Source organism: Phoca vitulina, unplaced genomic scaffold, assembly GCF_004348235.1.
Source record: "Phoca vitulina isolate PV1807 unplaced genomic scaffold, GSC_HSeal_1.0 scaffold7, whole genome shotgun sequence".
In the NCBI taxonomy this organism is placed as follows: Eukaryota; Metazoa; Chordata; class Mammalia; order Carnivora; family Phocidae; genus Phoca; species Phoca vitulina.
In genome coordinates this window covers 37,292,722-37,313,178 of record NW_022589710.1, presented here as the reverse complement: position 1 = coordinate 37,313,178, position 20,457 = coordinate 37,292,722, and the positions used below count along the sequence as shown (strand labels likewise).

At 34.6% G+C, this 20,457-nt stretch overlaps 1 protein-coding gene and 1 pseudogene across 9 annotated transcripts in view; one reads left to right on the top strand and one right to left on the bottom strand.

Annotated features, from left to right (window-relative positions):
* Positions 1 to 20,457, bottom strand: part of FUT8 (fucosyltransferase 8) — a 316,924-nt gene that overhangs the window by 172,908 nt on the left and 123,559 nt on the right. Inside the window, exon 5 of one of the 9 annotated variants that reach the window (XM_032405324.1) lies at positions 16,283 to 16,387. The exons of the other annotated variants lie outside the window; for them this stretch is intronic. The gene's annotated coding sequence lies outside the window, so the exon portion shown is untranslated. The remainder of the gene's footprint in view (positions 1 to 16,282; positions 16,388 to 20,457) is intronic. 9 annotated transcript variants of the gene reach the window in all.
* Positions 16,904 to 18,762, top strand: LOC116633069 (annotated as a pseudogene).

The window sequence follows — 20,457 nt, the reverse complement described above, 5'->3', positions numbered from 1 at the left end:
AATTCTATAAAGCACCATGATTCAATCACTCATTCATTCGAAAAATACTTAATAAGTCCCTATCATATAAAAGACACTGTCCTAGGCACTGGAGTTGTAGCAGTGAATAAGACAAATGAGAAGCTCTGCCCTCAAGAGGTAATATTCCAGTGGATTCTAATTGCAAAGGGAAGTAATTCCACAGAAACAACCTCAAAAAAGCCTCTTCTTGCAGCAACTAACATACTGAGTGATACAGTGAGAAACTGACTATAAACTATACCAACTAATTTCTTAAAAACAGAACTAGTTTAATCATTCTGTGAAAAACAACAACAAATGCAGTACCATTTATAACACTGTCAAATTGACTGCTCTTATATCTAACAATAAGAAAATGACCAATACCGACTTCCTTTAGCATCTGACTATGTGCAAATGATGTTTCCAAGAATCACATTCAAGTGGCTTCACTTCAATGCTAAGGGCAAAAGATGAGTATATAAAAATATTCTATAGAACTAACTAAGTCAGAACAAAGACTTGTTCCACTATGAACCAAGTTCATAAGAGGGTGGTCTTCTAAAACTCAAAAATAATTCAGCACTTATTTAACCAATACAAGTATGTATAAACTTATACACTATGCAAAGGGAAATATGGCATTATACATCAAGTATTTCTGTAAAAACATGTCCTTTGATGAGAAATTCCACTAGCAGTAATTTATACTAAGATGTGTCTTAACATATGAACAAAATGCATTTTACAAGGCTACTCATTACAACATTTTTTGCAATAGCTCCAAACTGGAAAAAACCATAATTGCCCACCAAAAGAAATATGGTTTAATAACTTATGAATTATTTTTACCCCCCCCCAAAACCGTGTTTTTACCATGATGTCAAAAAGGAGAAAAATGTGACTCAGAACCAAGAAGAAAATCAGTCAATTTAAAACAAACCCCTAAGACAGAGATGATGAAGGAACACAAGAAAACTAAAACAACTACTAAAAATATATACTAAGATTTAAATTAAAAAATCACTGTACTGAAAAAATAAAAACTACAACAAAAATGCAACTTCTATAAGTAAAAAAAATCTGAAAGTTTTTTAAATTCTCTGGAAAGGATTAAAGAGCAGATTTGATACTACAGAGGAAAAGTACAATGGACTTGAAGACAGACCAATAAAAAAATACCCTCATCACAAGAAAAAGAAAATTATAACTATATATGGTGACAAATGCACTTATCTTTAGATATTATGGTATTTTACAGCTTTCCCCACAGCTGTATCACCATAGAGTAACTATCATCATTAGCAAGAAAGCAATTTACATCATTAGCTTCAGGGCCAGTTAGAATCTATCAGCATTTCCCCATTTTGACATTGTTTGAAAAAGGACTTCTCAGAACAAAACCTGTCATCAAACTTAAAGTTATGTACACTGAAAATAAGCTGAGTCTTAGGCATATGCAGAATTTCCAATGTATTGTAAAATAAAAATAAAATCACAATTTAGAAGGGAAAAATAGTCATGAAAAAAATACATACATGGTAAAAATAATTTCAGGGGGCTCAGAAAAAAGTACAAGCTAGTGGACAATGGAACATCTTTTAAAGTTGCTAAAATTTTTAAAAAAATGGTAAAACTACACTTTGCTATCCAGTGAAAATATTTTCAAAAATAAAAGCAGTTTTCTATGAACTTAAGTTTTCACTTAACTTGAGTAAATACCTATAAGCGGGACTACTGTGTCCTAAGGAAAATGTATATTTATTAAAAAAAAAAAAAAGGCCACATTGTACTCCAAAGTGGATGCTCATTCTGAGTTATCACCAGCAAAGAATGAGAATTCCTGTTACTCCACAATCTCTCTAGCATTTGATATTGTTAATTTTTAAAAGCAATTAAAATAGCTGTAGAGTGGTATCTTGATGTAGTTTCAATTTGCACTCAGTTTCCCTAATAACAAATGACATTAAGCAAGTGATTTTCTTTTCTTGTGCTTATTTGCCATCCATATATCTTCTTTGGTGAAGTGTCTACTGTGATCTTTTGCCATTTTTATTTTAGATTATTTGTTTACTGTTGAGATTTAAGAGTTCTTTACATATCCTAGATACAAATCTTTCACCAGATAAGTGATTTTTCAAATACTTTCTCCCAGTCTGTGACTTACCTTTTCATTCTTTTAACACTGTCTTGCACACAAGAAAATTCTAAATTTTTTGATGAAATACGATTTATTCTTTTTTTTTTTTCATAATTGTGGTTTTGGTATTATACCTAAAAATTCAATCCCAAATCCAAGGTCCCATATATTTTCTCCTATGTTTTCTTAAAGAAGTTTTAGTTTTAGGATTCAAAGTTAAAACTACACTTACCCAAGACTGCCACTCTTAGGTATCAACCCAAGAGAAATGAAAGCTTATGTTCTCATAAAAACTGATACTAAATGTTTATAGCAGCTTTACATATAATAGGCAAAAACTGGAAAAAAAATTGAGGTAGCCTTTAACAGGTGAATGAATTTAACTCTGATATGTCAAAAACAATGGAATACTACTCAGCAATAAAAAGGAACGAGCTATTGACCCACACAATAAAATGGATGAATCTCTAATATATTTTGCTAAGTGAAAGAAGCAAGAATCAAAAGCTGCACATTGTGATTCATTTATTTAACATTATGAAAGATGGAAAAGTAGGATGAAAAATGGATCAGCAGTAGCTAAGAATTGAAGATGCAAGGAGAGGCAGATTACAAAGGGGCTGCAGGGGAAATTTTTACAGTGATGGAACAATTCTAAATGGTAATGAAGAAGGGTACATCATCTTTATGGTATTTATCTGTAAACCCGTAATCCATTTTAATAATGAGAAAGATACTAGACAAACCCCAACTGACCTGAATGTACTCTTCAAAACTATCAAGGTCATAAGAAAAACATGAAACAACCAAGAAACTGTCAAAGATTTGAGAAGACCAAGGAGATATAATGACTATATGCAACATGGTATCCTGGATTGGATCTACAATATCACCAGAAGAAAACTGGTGAAATCCATTATGATCTGTAATAATATTTAGTTAATAATATTGTACCAATGTTAATTTATTAGTTTTGACAAATTACCACGGCTGTGTAAGATGGGAAACCTGGCAAAGAGTATATGGAAACTCTCTGTACTTTCTTTGCAAATTTTCTGTAATTCTAAAATTATTCCAAATAAAAAGTTGTGTTTTTTTTTTTAAGATAAAGGCAAAACAAGTACATTTTCAGTAACCAAAAGCTGAAAGAACTTGTTGGCAGCAGATACCACAAGATATATGTAAAAGGGTGCTTATCAGGCTGATTGTAGATGGAAATGTGAATATAAACAATGGATCTAAACAGACATATTAAAATGGATGGTAAGTATAAATGAAACCTCATTTTAATTTCTTCTAAAATAAATTTGAATCTTTAAAACTAAAGTAATGACAAAGTATTATGGGACATGTAACAATGTCATAAAGTGTATGACAATAATAAAGGATGACAGGCAGAAAAGGGAATGGTATTATTTTAAAGTTCCTACATTATCTTTTAAGAGGTATGACAGTATTTGAAAGTTTGGTGAAATAGGTAAAGGATTCAAAATGTAAACTCTATCAATGAAATATAAAACAGATAAGCAATAGAAAAAAACACAATGAAACCAAAAACAAGCCCCTTGAATAGACCTATAAAATTGATAATATTTCAGCTGAACTAATGGGGGGGGGGAAGAAGACATAAGTTGCTAATATTAGGAATGAAAGAGGGAGCATCACTACAGATGCTACAAAAAGATAATAAGGGTATACTGTAAACAACTTTGTGTCAACAAGTACAAAGCCAGACCTGAAACTGGCAAATTCCTTAAAAGAAATAACCAAAGCTCAATCAAGAAGAAGTAGACAATCTGAATAGCTGTATAGGCTCATAACCATTAAAGATGTTGAATTCGTATTTATAAATTTTCCCAAAAAGAAAACTCCAGGCCCATATGACTTTATGTGTGAATTCTACCAAACATATTTATAGAAGATGTAACAGCGATTTTACATAAATTTTTCTAGAAAAGAAAAAAGGAAAAAAAGTTTGACAGTCTCATAAAAGCTAAATGTTTATTTGCCATATAACTCAACAATTCCATTCTTAAGTATTTACAAGGGAAATGAAAACATATGTTCATACAAAGACTTGTACAAGAATGTTCACAGCTGATTTATAAGAGCCAAAATTTCACAAAAATCCAAGTATCTACTAACACATGAATGGATAAACAAATTGTGACTTATTCATATACTAGAATATTATTCAACAGTAAAAAGGAACGAACTATTAATATATATAACATGGATGAATCTCAGTAACATGTCTGGCTAAAGATACCAGGGATAAAAAAATTCACCCTGATATGAAATTCTAGAACAAAGAAACTAATACAAAGGGCCAGGGAGCAAGCAGGTGACTGACTAAAAAGGGGAATGACAGCTACATGAAGGTATATATTTGAGAAAAATCATCTAACTGTACACTTAATATGGGTATATTTTATTGATGTAAATTATGTTTCAATACAGTTGACAAACATTTTAAGAGAAAGTTTAAACTATCTCCATTTTGTGAATGTAATTGGCAATGTCAATAATTGGAGGCTGCTAAGTCATTAAATGGCTAAATTATGTGCTTGCATCTTGAGTTTCAATGGAAGAGTTTTTTCAGCAAAATCACTGTACATTCTTTTTTTTTAATGAAAAAATTCCAAAGGTAATTATTCTATAGATATAATCAACTTCAATCCAAATGTTAATGTGAAAATTGTATTTTGCACACATTTCAAAAACAGTAAGAATCAACTCAAATAACTAGTAATATAATTAACAAACCATAAACTGTGTTCAGTTTTCTTAGTAGCCTAACCTTCTCTCAGAACAAAAGAAATAATCATCTTGCTCCGCCCCCCAACAAAAGAAATAATCACAAATATTCAAATGATTCCCTAAATTATAATAAATATATACTAGTTATTATCATTATAAAATATATAGTTCAGAGAGTTATCATCTTTAGAAGAATTTACTTTCTTAACTGGAAAGTGGAAAAACCAAATCATTATTACAGACTACTTCTTGAAGTAATTCACTGTAATGAAATGAAAAATTTAACAGAAAAGAAAATCATTTATTTAACAAGTTTAATTAATAACTACTATAATGTAGCAGAAGTTAAGTGTAACTATTGCATTTTAAATGTATCAGGTTGATAAAGGGAAATATAAATAAAACTTCTGGAGAAAAGCTAGTTATCAATTACAATGTGCAAATATTTTTGGGGGGGGGCACCTGAGTGGCTCAGTTGGTTAAGTGTCTGCCTTTGGTTCAGGTCATGATCTCAGGGTGCTGGGATAGAGCCCTGAGTCAGGCTCCCTGCTTGGCAGGGATTCTGCTTCTCCCTCTGCCTCTACCCCCCCTCCAAAATGCTCTCTCTCTCTCTCTCATGTACTCTCTCTCTCAAATAAATAAATAAAATCTTGGGGGGAAAAAAAGAAAAAAAAAGTACAAATATTTTAAAAGCCCTGTACATACAGAATTCAATTCTAGATTAACATATACCCAAGACTTTAAATATCTTCCCATTTGATCTAAATTCATTTTTAAATTAAGTACTGTTATATATAATTTATTTAAACTACCACTTACTGTCTAGCCTCCCTATGGAAAAGGGAAGTTTATAAAATTATGTGTTTATTAATTTAAGAAAGTAGAAAAAAACAAAGAAAAAAAAGTATCATAAATATGGCCCTTTAATGCTAGTTGAAATCAACTTTTATTATGGTAAAAAGCACTGATGTAACCAACTAAACTGAAATGTAGAATAAAGGCAGGGAGGAAGAAAGTAGAATGGGAGGCAAGAAGGCAGTGGAGGGGAAGGGGGAGAATAGGAGAGGACAGAAAAGGAAATTTTCATATAGCCCCTACCAAGACTATAAAATTCAATTTTCATTCATGACTTCCAGAGTCATCGATCATACTTTCACACTGCTTATCAGTAAGGTCACAGTATATGCACATATGAATTTAAAATGCTAGCCATCCTGAATACCTAAGCACAAAATACTCTATTTAAATTCACTGAAACCAGCCTATCTTAGAAATTAATCTTCCTCATTTTGAAGTGCAAACAAATAATCACATTTATGAGGTTTCCATCAGGAGTATCTCACTCAGCTTAATTCAAGATAACACACCAGGCTGTGTTTACTGATGCAATTAATTTGTACTATTCAAATGGGTCCAGAAATCTGGCCTTGGCATCTGTACCTTTGGCCTGAATAGATTAAAACTGCTGAAAAGTAGTAATACTAAAAACTTCAAATAAAATGTATACCTTACCATTTTATCTGATTATCCAGTATTACATAATATATACTTGATTGGCAGCATGATAGAGTAGAAACAGCAACCATTTCAAATTAATGACTGGCTATAAATATATAGGCAGTTTACCCAACTATAAAATGAGAATAACAGTACATCCTCACATAATTGTAAAGATTACATGAAATAATATATGTAATGGTGATTTGCATTAGTTACTACTATTTTTCCCTTGGTCATCAGAAAGTAGGTATGCTAGCCTTCTGCCAAGTTCTTACCTATCATGGCACCGTCATTCTTCCTGTTCCTTCTACCTGAACTATAATTCCTTTGGCTCATTCTTATAATTCATATCTCTACTTAAATAAATGTCACCTCTTCTCAGAGATAGTCCCTGATAAACTGTATCGATTATGACATGTTAGGATACAAGTTAGAGAAGCTCTAACTCAAAATAGCTTTAAAAATAAGGAAATTTTCTCAGTAGACAAAAAGTTAGTTTATTTAATCACTCCAAAAATCTATTTTCATCTTTCTATTCTATCCCCTTGGCATGTCAGCTTCTGTCCTAAGGCTAGCATTCTTCATGAACAAGTTGGCTGCCTCAATCCCAGCTACATGTAATTATGGTACACACATTACCAAAGAACAATTGGAAATCACCTTTAGTCCATCTCAATTTAAGGAAGAAGAAACTACTGACAGAAGTATCCCCTAGAAGATCTGCACATCTTATTATGCAGGACTGACTCACCTGTGCCTCACAAAATCAATCACTGACAAGTGGGATGGGATTACCATTATGGCTTAGACTAATCAGGATTTAACCCTAAGGGTAGGTTCCAGAACAAAACTGGGACCCTAAATGCTACAACACCTTATCTTTTTTAAAAAGCACTCACCATCCTCTATTATTCTCTATCACAACACTTACTGACTTATTTATTTCCAATACTAAAAGGTATGAAGTAGTAGAACAAGGACTTAGAGCACAGTGCCTAAAACAGAGCAAGCCCTTTATTATTTATAAAGTATTTATTGAATGAAAACCTGAATGCATGAATATTACCCAAGTGTGCATATATTTATTTAATACCTATAGTTAAAATCCTAGGCAAAATAAAATTAAAATCAAGCCTTAGAAGAATTAAAACTAAGATTCAAAGTCATTTTCATGTTTATTCATTTATTTTTATATATAGGAAGTGTCCAAACTAGATGTTCAGAAAGAAATATATCCAAAAATAATTTCAAACCAAACACTTGCATTCAAGCCAACTCATGATAAGCTGCAGAGCCCAGAAAACAAAATAATGGAAAATAATGAAGCTGAACAAGAGAGAGAATTATGCAACACAAAAATAGGCTTAGAGAACTCAGTGATTACATCAAACGCAATAACATTTGTATTATAGGAGTCCCAGAAGAAGAGAGAGAGAAGGGGGCCAAAAATTTATTTGAAGAAATAATAGCAGAAAACTTCCCTAATCTGGGGAAGGGAACAGACATACAGATCCAGGAGGCACAGAGAACTCCCATCAAAATCAACAAAAGCAGGCCAACACCAAGATATATTATAATTAAACTTGCAAAATATAGTGATAAAGAAAAAAATCTTAAAAGCAGCAAGACAGAAGAAATCCATAACATACAAGGGAAAACCCATAATGCTAGCTGGAGATTTCTCAACAGAAACCTAACAAGCCAGAAGGGAGTGGCATGATATATTCAAAGTGCTGAATGGGAAAAATCTGCAGCCAAGAATACTCTATCCAGCAAGGTTATCATTCAGAATAGGAGAGGATAAAGAGTTTCCCACACAAATAATAACTGAAGGAGTTCATGACTACTAAACCAGCCCTGCAAGAAATATTAAAGGGGACTCTTTGTAAAGGAGAAACCAAAAGTATCAAAGACAAGAAAGGATCATAGAAACTCTCCAAAAACAACAACAAAACAAATAACAAAATGGCAATAAATACATATCTATGAATAATTGCTTTGGGGGCACCTGGGTGGCTCAGTCAGTTAAGCATCCAACTCAAGATTTTGGCTCAGGTCATGATATCAGGGTCATGAGATCATGCTGGGCTCCATGCTTAGAGCAGAGTCTACTTGAGTTCTCTCTCTCCTCCCCCTGCCCCTCCCCCCACGCACACTCTCTGAATAAATATCTTTTAAAAAATAATAATTACTGGGGCGCCTGGGTGGCTCAGTCGTTAAGTGTCTGCTTTCGGCTCAGGTCATGATCCCGGGGTCCTGGGATCAAGCCCCGCGTCGGGCTCCCTGCTCAGCAAGAAGCCTGCTTCTCCCTCTCCTACTTCCCCTGCTTGTGTTCCCTCTCTCGCTGTCTCTCTCTCTATCAAATAAACAAATAAAATCTTAAAATAATAATAATAATAATAATTACTTTGAATATAAATGGACTAAATGCTCCAATCAAAAGACACAGAGTGTCAGAATGGATAAAAAAACAAGACCCACCTATATGCTGCCTACAAGGGACTCATTTTAGAGCTTAAGACACTTGCAAACTGAAAGTGAGATGGTGGAGAAACATTTATCACACAAATGGATGTCAAAAGAAAGTTGGAGTAGCAAACTTAAATCAAACTAGATTTTTTTGTTCTTGTATTATTTTTAACCCTGCTTTGGTATCAGGGTAGTACCGGCCTCATGGAATGATTTTGAATGTGCTCCCTATATTCCATTATTTGTAAGATTTTGATAAAGACTGTCATTATATTTTTAAATGTTTGGTAGAATTCACCGATGAAACCATGTGCTGGGAGTTTTTTGATTCCTAATTCAACTTTCATTCATATTATTGGTCTAAGATTTCCTATTTCTTGGATTCAAGATTGATGATTAGATTGTGGTAACTTGTACATTTTTAGAAATTATTTGGGTTTATTATATTATTGTTTATAGTAATCTGTTATCACACTATGTATTTCTGTGGTTACTGTTATATTGTTTTCACTTCCATTTCTCATTTTGGTTTTTGAATCTTTTTTTCTTAGTTAATGTAATTAAAGCATTGCCAATTTTGTGTTTGTTCTTTTTTTTTTAATGATCATTACTTTCAATGTTATGTTATTTTTTTATTCTGGTCTCTATTTTATTTACTTCTGATTTTTCTTTGTTATTTCCTTCCTCTACTAAATTTCAGCTAAGTTTCTTCTTTTCCTGGTTCCTTGTGGTGTAATGTTTATTTGAACTTTCTTAATACAAGCATCAGAACATAAATTTCATTCTTTTTTTTTTTTTTTTTTTAAGATTTTATTTATTTATTTGACAGAGAGAGACACAGTGAGAGAGGGAACACAAGCAGGGTGAGTGGGAGAGGGAGAAGCAGGCTTCCCACAGAGCAGAGAGCCCGATGCAGGGCTCGATCCCAGGACCCTGGGATCATGACCTGAGCCGAAGGCAGACGCTTAACGACTGAGCCACCCAGGCGCCCCAGAACATAAATTTCATTCTAACATCTGCTTTTGCTGCAGCTCGTAGGTTTTGGAATATTGTGTTTTCTTTTTCTTTAGTTTTGACACATATTTTGATTTGCTGTTTGATTTTTTATTTGGCCCACTGCCTATGCAGTAGTGTGTTAATATTCACATATTAAATATTTAATATTTGTATTGTAGATTTTTCCAGCTTTCTTTTATTGTTGATCTTTAGTTTTATATCATTGTGGCTGAAAAATATATTTGGTATGATTTCAGTCTTCTTAAATTTGTAATATTTGTTATGTCTCTTTTTATGTGATTTAACCAGGGGATTCTTCTGTGTACATCTGAGGAAAATATATACTCTACTTTTCTTGGATGGAATGTTTTATATATATATTTTAGAACCATGTACTCTGAAATACGCTTCAAGTAAAAAATGCTCTTGTTGAAGAAAAAGTAGTAACTTTAACTGAGGGTACTCATTTAAAATAAAGCATATCGGGGGGAGTTGTTTGGGGGAAATGGGTAAAATAGGTGAAGGGGATTAAGAGTACACTTCTCATGATGGGCACTGAGTAATGATGTATACAGTTCTACAGAACTATTGAATCATTAGATTGTACACCTGAAACTAATTATAACACTATATACTGGAATTAAAATTAAAAACTTAAAAAACATCACATTTCATAGCTAAGAAGGACAGACAAATGTATTGAAAAATTCTAAGTCAGATACAAGTAATGAATAGAGAGTCACAATCTTTCTAGAAAACTTTCTAAAAAAACACATTAAAAATTCAGATTCAAACAGACTTAAAACTGTTTCTAAAGAACAAGAGAGTTTCAAAAGTGTAATAAACATTTTATGCTACAGGAAAATTTAGTGGGATATATTTAAAAATACACACACATTTCAATCTTCATCTAAGAGGCATGAAAGCCCTTTAAAGGCTAATCTTTGCTACTGCATGTATGCAGAATATTATGATGATATTATTGGCTAATAATTCACTAATATGTGAGCCAGATGGGTGACAGAGAGATAATTTATATATCCTAAAAAGAGAAGTTTAAATAAGTTATGGGATAACCACTGGTGAGCTACCATGGCTCAGCTTAATGAAGACAAATACACACAATATAATATTAGGTGAAAATGCGGGATGCAGAAGGATTTGATGTTGATAGGTACATAGCATGATGCCTTGGAAACTCTAAGTTCTAAGGTCAGACAGAACAGGTCTAAATCCTGGCCATACCAATATAGAATTGGGCCAGCAAGGAATTAAATAGGGCATCTTACCTTCTCTGAGCCTGAATTTTTTTTTAAAGATTTTATTATTTATTTGAGAGAGCATGAGCAGGGTGATGGGCAGAGGGAGAAGCAGACTCTCCACTGAGCAGGGAGCCTGATGTGGGGCTCAATCCCAGGACTCCAGGATCATGACCTGAGCTGAAGGCAGACTGAGCCTGAATTTTTTATCCTTGAAATGATTATAATAATTGCTATCATAGGGGGCCTATCATTCTAAGTGTAATGATGATAACAGCTACATTTATGTAGTGCTTCCTGAATGCAAGGTATTTTTCGCAGTACTTCACAATTATAATACTATTTAATCTTCTCAACAACCTCCTGATGTAAGTACTATTATCCCTATTTTACAGTGGACGAAATTAAGGCACATTGAGATTAAATAACTTTCCCAAGGTTGTAAAGTCAGTAAGCGGCAGAACCAAAACCAATGATAGCTATTTTTTTGTTACTGTTAAGAATAGCCTGCTGACTTTAAGAATTACAAGGGAGGCTAGAAAATCTCCTTCCACACATACCTTTTAACTCAAGGACAAGCAGCTATATCACTAGATCATTTCAAATATAATTTAATTCAGAGATTGAAAGGCCTCAAACTTTTCCTCCCAAATAGCACACAGTTAGGAAAACTAGATAAAACAAATTCCATTTGACTTAATTTTTTTACATTTAAAATAGTGAAGTGACTTTTGGTTCCATTCCAAGATGGTAAAGACAGACTTCTTCCTATCCCTCCCACTAAGAACAGCTAAAAACCCTGGACACTCTATATAAAACAAATACAAGAGGACTGTGAAAGATAGAAAAGGCAGAGCTGCTAATAATCTAGGGACTAAAGCGGTAACATAGCAGTGAGTTCTGAGTTTTCTTTTTGCTTCATATATCCCAGAAGGAAAAAAGAACAACAGAAAGAGCAAAAGCATGGGTAAATATAAAAGAATTTCCTTTCTCTTCTTGACTTTTCTACATTATGTTTTGATAATGCCTGTTATGGTTTTAAATACATGTAGAGCAAAATTAAGACAATTATATTGTAAGTGAGAGAGAGTAATGGTACTTCAGAGAGGTAAAGTTTCTACATTTCACTCAAACTCGTAAGACATCAATGTGAGTAGACTGTGATAAGTTATGTATCTTTCAGGTAATACTTAAAGCAACTACTAAAAAAATCTATACAAAGAGATATACTCAGTAACATTTAGCAATATAATCATTAGAAATTTAACAGTGAGGGAGGTTTATAGTCAACTGTGTTTGCCCATTTCATCTACTTTCTAGCTGTGACTGTGACCATAGTATTTAACCTCTTTGTAAATTAGTTAATAACACTCATTTCAAACCAAGTAGAGTTAGAACATATTGGCTATAATTATTATAGCTTTTATTTTAATATTTTGATTGAGTGAGACTATTAACCCTTTTTTACTTTACTACTTTAAAAGAATACTTATAGTAATTTTGAACTGAGGTATTTGTGTGAAGTGCTAGTCATGGTGACTAGTATGTAGTATGGGCTTGCTAAATGAAAGCTATGATAATTTATTAGTAAATAAAGGTCTATGGGTTAAGCCTTTCTTTATTCCCATAGACTCTGAACCACAAGATCTTGTAACTTCCTTTACATCAGTCTTGGAAATTATTTTTTTGACTTTGATACCAAAGCAAATGCAACGAGAGCAAAAATAAACAAATGGGACTACATCAAACTAAAAAAACTTCTGTACAACAAAGGAAACCATCAATAAAATGAAAAGACAACCTATGGAATGGGATAAAATGTTTGTAAGATATATATCTGATAAGGGATTAATATCCAAAATATATAAAGAACTCATACAAGTCAATAGAAAAAAGCCAAACAATCCATTTAAAAAATGGGCAGAGGATCTCAATACATTTTCCCAAAGATGATATACAAATGGCCAACAGGTACATGAATCAATGTACAATTCTATGTACAATAAGTTTCCTATTTCCTATTAATCTAATAAAATTTCACCAGTATGATCAAAGTAGACCCACAACCCCTTAGTCATTTTTCTTTTTTAAAGACCTTATTTATTTATTTGACACAGAGAGAGACAACGAGAGAGGGAACACAAGCAAGGGGAGTGGGAGAGGGAGAAGCAGGCTTCCCGCTGAGCAGGGAGCCCGATGCGGGGCTCGATCCCAGGACCCTGGGATCATGACCTGAGCCAAAAGCAGACGCTTAAGGACTGGGCATCCCTCCCTTAGTCATTTAGTGTTAGCCTCCAATTCTCCTTAAATCTTCACTCCTCCCACACAAACCATTAAATCTCAATAGTGCTTTATTATTTATACTGCTTCCCCTCAGTATAAGGATATGGTTCTGCACATTACAGAATACCCCAACACAAGAGCAGCTTGGCTTAAACAAGATTAAGGTTTATTTTTTCTTTTGTAAAAGTCATCTAGAGAAAGGCCATGTAGAGAGGGTGGTTGCATAGTATCCTCAGAGACCCTCAGGGACCCAAGTTTCTAACTTTCTCTTCACCATTCTCTGTGACTGGCTTCCATTGTCAAGATCACCTTATAGTCCAAAATGTTTGCTAAAGTTGTAGTTACTACGTCTTCAATAAAGGTCAAAAAGGAGAAACTGAATGGCAAAATGGGATCTCTTCCAGAGGAGTCACTGACCTTTACAAGCACACAAACACATACTATTTCTGCTTTATCTTTATTGCCATAACTTAGTCACTTATCTACAAAATACAGTCTTTTCTCCAAGGTGTCAATGTACCTACCTAAAAAAAAAAAAAAGAGGATCAATTAATATAGAAGAGAAAAACAGATTTAAGGTTGGGTAGTATTCCAGCAGCCTGCATCACAAGTTCCTATCCATTTTTCACAGATTCTGAGTAACGCTTGATACTGGCAGAAATTTTATATCATATCTTTAATCAACAGAGCTAATATAAAAGCTTTCCCCAATATATACTTTTACTTCTTTGGCTGTTTGTGGAGTGTGACCAATCCTAAACTGTACTGATACCACAACAAGTATAATAAGATTACAATTCTGAAGTCTTATTGGATAGGAGTTTTCATCTATCACATCTTGTGTACCAACTGGGATACAAAAGTTGATTTGTTTTGTACAAGTGACCTAAGAGAACACTGCAACTCACTCTGTGTGTCTTGACCAATTAGCAAATCAATGGCACTCCAGTGTGCTCTCTTTTGTTACAAATCTTGGATCTTATTCCATAGACACATCTGCTACATGATCATAATTATCATCAATCCCATTATAGTACCTCATTTACTGAACATGTAGTAGGTTCCTGTGCAAAGTGATCTATTTATTCATTCAGGCCTCATAATAACCCTATTATGTTATTTTTGTCCTCATTTTATAGAAAATAATAATAGCAAACATTTATTGAGTGCTTAGTATGTGCCCGGCTTACTAAAGTATTTTATAGAAAAATACTATTTTTATCCCTAATTTACAGATGAGAAGGCAGAAAAGTTAGTAACTTGCCCAAAGTCACATAGCTTGTAAGTAGCAGAGCCATGGGGAGCCTGGGTAGCTCAGTCAGTTAAGCATCCAACTCTTGATTTCGGCTCTGGTCATGATCCCAGGGTCCTGAGATTGGCCCCTCCCTCCCCGCCCCCCAGTGGAGTCTGCTTGGGATTCTCTCCCTCTGCCCACCCCCACACACACGTGTGCATGCATGAGTGTACACGCTTGCTAGCTCTCTCTCTTAAAAAAAAAAAAAAAAAAGGTAGCACAGCCAGGATGCAAATCCTCACAAACACTCTAGAGTCTACTCAATTAACTACCATACTATAATAATAAACCAGCAGAGGTTAAGTAACTCACCTAAGGTCACAAAACCAGGAGCCAAAATTCACAGCTAGATCTATTGTCTTGACTCCAAATGAATCAAAGCAGTATGGTTTGACTGACCAAGGGACTATTACTCTTCAGGGGCAGAGTTACAAGAAAACAACACTATCAAAATAACAAACATAATCCATAAATTTCAATGATAAGCAACTGAGGAGGATGAAATGCAGTGCATCCATGCTGCCTAGGCAGCACTACAGGTAGACCTACCTCTTTTAGTAACAGATAAACCCAAAGCAGCTTTGGCAAAGGTATCTAGTGACTGTCATACATTAGTTTGAATAATCATTAGTATCTAAAAGATCTTGAATAGATGTCTGCATTTTACATCTGCTGTCAAAAAATTAAAGAGTAAACAGTTTTTTGCCACACCACACTCAATGGATATATCTAGAAGCAGTAGTTTTAAAGATTTTATTTATTTATTTGAGAGAGAATGAGACAGAGAGAGAGAGCGCATGAGAGGGGGAAGGATCAGAGGGAGAAGCAGACTCCCTGCTGAGCAGGGAGTCCGATGTGGGACTCGATCCCGGGACTCCAGGATCATGACCTGAGCCGAAGGCAGTCGCTTAACCAACTGAGCCACCTAGGCGCCCCAGGAAAAATATTTTAAGAAATAATAAAAAGTAACATGGGCCACCTGAGTGGCTCAGTCGTTAAGTGTCTGCCTTCGACTCAGGTCACGATCCCAGGGTCCTGAGATCGAGCTCCGCATCGGGGTCCCTGCTTGGCAGGAAGCCTGCTTCTCCCTCTCCCACTCCCCCTGCTTGTGTTCCTGCTCTCACTGTGTCTCTCTCTGTCAAATAAATAAATAAAATCTTTAAAAAAAAAAAAAAGAAAAAGTAACAGAATCAGACATTTTGTTGCCATCTGTAAGAACTAACAAATTTATAGTTCTTTCACCTATAATTACAACCCTGACTCTCATCCTTTGAGAGATACGTATATTATGGCTATAAATTTCTTTAGTATTTTTTCCTAAGATTAACAATGTACAATTCTAATCCCAGAGTCAAAAATGCCTGTGTCCTCCCTCTCTAAAAAAATAAATATAATGAAAATCCCCCCTTCTCCCACTCAAATAAATAAATAAATAAATAAGCCTATGTTGAGCCTGAGTACACAACATACAAATCACAGTGCTACTACTGGTTCATTTTCAAACACTCTCCTAAGAATTTGAAGTCTCTCTTCCAAGAACAGCATAGACACATAATGACTATTAGAAGAAGAATCTTGCACCTAATACGGTAACTTGAAATACTGTAAGCATTAATGATGAATGAAGGTCATGTCACCAATAGAATCAACCATGAGAATCATTCACTTTCATGAACACCTCATATCCTATAAAAAAAAAAAAAAAAAAAATTCAGCTCAGTATGTTGTTCTTCATCAAACACATCCTTTTTCCCTAATTCCAAACTTAATGAGACATTCTCAGTTAAGTTCATACCAGTTCATGTTTATACTCTACTTCCAATTATCAATGTTTCTAAACTAATTGGAGGAATTTTAAAGAATTGAGCAGTACTAAACTTACACTATATTTCACTGGATCCTCAATGGATGAAACATAAAACATATTTTTATTAGTAAAAAGTTACTATACTGGGGTGCCTGGGTGGCTCAGTTGGTTAAGCATCTGCCTTCGGCTCAGGTCATTATCTAGGGGTCCTGGGATTGAGCCCCACATCAGGCTCCCTGCTTGGCGGGGAGTCTGCTTCTGCCTCTCCTTTTCCCCCCTCCTCACTCATGTGCTCTCTCTTTCATATTTAAATAAAATCTTTTTTAAAAAGTTACTATACTAAGTAAGAATTATTTTAAGGTTTTTTTTTTTTTTTAGTTATACTGATTCCTGTTTAAAAAAAAAAAGAAAGAAAGAAAAGTATCAAAAAACAGCCAGTGATCCTCAGTGAGGCATAAAAGTACCAAAAAGAATCAGCTATTATAAATCATTAGCGTTACACCAACTTTAATTTAATGCATCAGTTGACTGGGAGCTAATATTAGATGAAAAGCAGCCAAAGCAGCTTTTATTTATAGCTATGTGTGGAATAATAACAGAAATGTTGTTACTAAGATCAATTTAATTTAAGCAACATTTAAAAGTGAATTTTTACACATAATGGTATTTGAACACAATTTGAAATGGGCAGGACATATCACTTGCTAAGAATATCATTCCTCATTTTGAAAGTGTTAAGAGATCTCTACTTTTACCACAAGGGAGTAATAAGATCCAGAATTAACTTCCAAATGTAAACAACTAGAAAATGGAATAAACTATGTATCTGATTTTGGACAACAGGCAACACAAAACTGATTCCAGGGAGGAAGGGAGGAGGAGGAGAAGGAGGAGGAGAAGACAACGAAGATGAAGAAGAAGAAGAAAGGGAACAGGGAAGAACTATAATTACCTGGGATTCTTTCTGAAAGCACTTTTGAGATTACAGTATGTTGAAGGGGAAACCCAAAAAGAATCTAGTGCATTGCTAAGTTGAAAAGGCAGAAGTCAGACCACAAAAACAAAACAAAACAAAACAATTATTTGGGGGGAAAAGTCCCTGAAGTGAGAGAGCTATGCAAAGACCTATTTTTTAAATTTTAAAAAAGACAGAGAGAGAGAGAGATCCCCTTAAATTACCTGAATGACAACCTATATATGCATAGGGTGAAAACACATAAGGTTAAGCAAAGCCAAGTTCTGGGAAAGAAAAATTACCAGGTAGCTAAAGCTGAGTAAAATTATTTGATGATACTAGAGCTCACAGAGGGCCAGGAATCATTAGACTTCTTACAAACAAGATAGAGAGCCCTCACTGAATCCTTGCGACATTCAGTAAAGTCCCAAAGAGAGGTCCACCTTAGTAATGAGGCTAAGAGAGCACAAGAATAAAGGTTTCCTCTAGACCTGCCCTAGAAAACCTTAAACACATTAACACACATGGAAAGGGAAGAGGGAGGGATATAAATTTGCTGCCACTGAGGCTGGCTCAGAAAAGCTCAGTCTCAAAACTCTCCCGCACCTGCAGAGTGCCATTTTGCATAACATGCTAGGTAATCCCATGTGCCTTTTGGAAGAACAGCTGCCACCACCACCACAGGAAAGGAGACTAAGATGCCATGAGGTATTGTAATGACCAAGAAAAAAGGTAAAGGAGGTAAAAACAGGTGCAGGGGTAGGAGTGAAAATGAACCTGAAAAAAGCTGGTGTGTAAACAGGATGAATAAGAGTATAACCAAGTAATCAAAATATTGGGAAATGTATAATCAGAAGTAATGTGTCTTGATGGTGTGAAGAGATTATGTCATATGAAAGGAAAACTGAGAAAAATGGCTTGAATAAATACCTCATACATTATATTGGTCTGACAGACTATGAGGATAACAGAACTGATGTAATTTTAAACTACAATGCAGATGAAGGTATAAATCTGAGAGCATGTGGCAAGCTTCCAAAGCCTGCTAAAATCAATGATATACATTTGGTGATGGAAATGATGATGAAATCCAGTTTGATGATATTAGAGATGATGATAAAGACCATGATGATATTTAAATTGAACTCAATGTTTCACATTCCAAATTTTCTGAGGATTAAATCCCAAAGGAGATATGGCTTCCCTGTCCTTTAAAAGTTAACCAGACTTCTGGGGTGCCTGGGAGGCTCAGTCGGTTGAATGGCCAACTCTTGGTTTCAGCTCAGATCATGATGTCAGGGTCATGGAATCGAGCCCCGCATCAGTCTCCGCACTTGGCAAGGAGTCTACTTGAGGTTCTCTCTCAGCCCCTCCCCACCTCTCTAAAATAAATAAATCTTAAAAAAAAAAAAAAAGTTATCAGACTTCTATGTAGCTTAGTCATTTTATCATGGCATCCCTTTCCTTAATGAATAGGTGAACTCCTTATGCTCAAATACTCTTGGAAGCAGTTCTTCTGTCTTCTTGATTGATCTCTCATTAGTTAAATAAAAACTTTGATACATGTTAACAAGTAACTTTAAGAGCTAACCTTTTATAGAACCCAAGTACATTTAATTCCAAAGTCCTATGTTCTTAATCATAGCTCCGTTTTTAAAAAGGGGGGGGAAATGGGATGCCTGGGTGGCTCAGTCAACTCAGGTCATGATCCCAGCATCCTGGGATGGAGCCCCACATCAGGCTCCTTGCTCAGGAGGGAGTCTGCTTCTCCCTCTGCCTGCCGCTCCCCCTTCTTGTGCTTGCTCTCTCTCTGACAAATAAAATCTTTTAAAAAAAATAAAAAATAAAAAAGGGGAAAAATGTCTATATGATAGTGTACTGGAAGATTAATGAGAAAATCCTATTATGCAAAAGAAAATGTTTACGGTGTAAAGAATACTGGAACAGAGAAAACAATATCTACCTTACAGATAAGAAAACCAAGGCATTTAAAGGTGAATTAAATGGGGGTAGGAACGGTGTCACATAGCTAGCAAGTATCAAACAGAAATTTTAACCCAGCAACCTGATTTCAGATTCTACCGCAAGGATATCTTTCACAGCCAAGGATCTTCCCAATCTAGACCAAACATCTGAAACAAAAGCATCCCTATCAATAGGATAAGAAATAAAATCTTTGCCATCCCAAGAATACTACTAATCAACAATGACTTTTGGAAGAATCATTCTACCTAAAGAACTCTCTTGTTTTTTTACGATCTATAAAGACCTTTGCAGTTTGAAACAGAACTTTAGAAAGGGGGATCGGGCAGGTGATTCCTTCAAAACGCCCCCTCATCATTCATGAATTCATCCATATTTATCCACTGCCCCACTGCCTACCATGTGTTTGGCACTAAACTAAGTGCCAAGAATGCAATGATGACAAAACAGAGATAATATCCATTTTAGTGGATAACAGAATCTACTGGGAAAGCAAATATGAAACAAATAATTACACAATTACTTTCTTAGTTTTCTAAAATATTCTGAGCCTACCCCCAATACAAGGATTTTGAACTTGTTGTCTGAAACACACTTGTCCAAATATCCACCATAGTTCTTTCCTCATCAAATTCAGGTCATCATCACTCAACTATCACCTTCTCAATAAAACCTGCCCTGACGATTCTATATAAAAATGGTATACTTCCCACTCCAACATTCTCTATTACCTTCCCTGATGTACTTACTTTTCTCTAGAATACTTATTACCATCAAACATACTTACTTGTTTAGTATCTGTATTCCCACTAGAATAAAAGCTCCAGGAGATCAATAGTTTCTGTCTATATTATTGATTAGTATCACTCAAAGTCTAGAACAGTGCCTATAGCAGACAATGAATATTGTTGACTAATGAATAAATGAGTGCAATGAAGGAAAGTCCAAGTATAGTGACAGTGTATAAAAGAAGAAACCATTAATTTCATTTAGACTAACAATCACAATGTT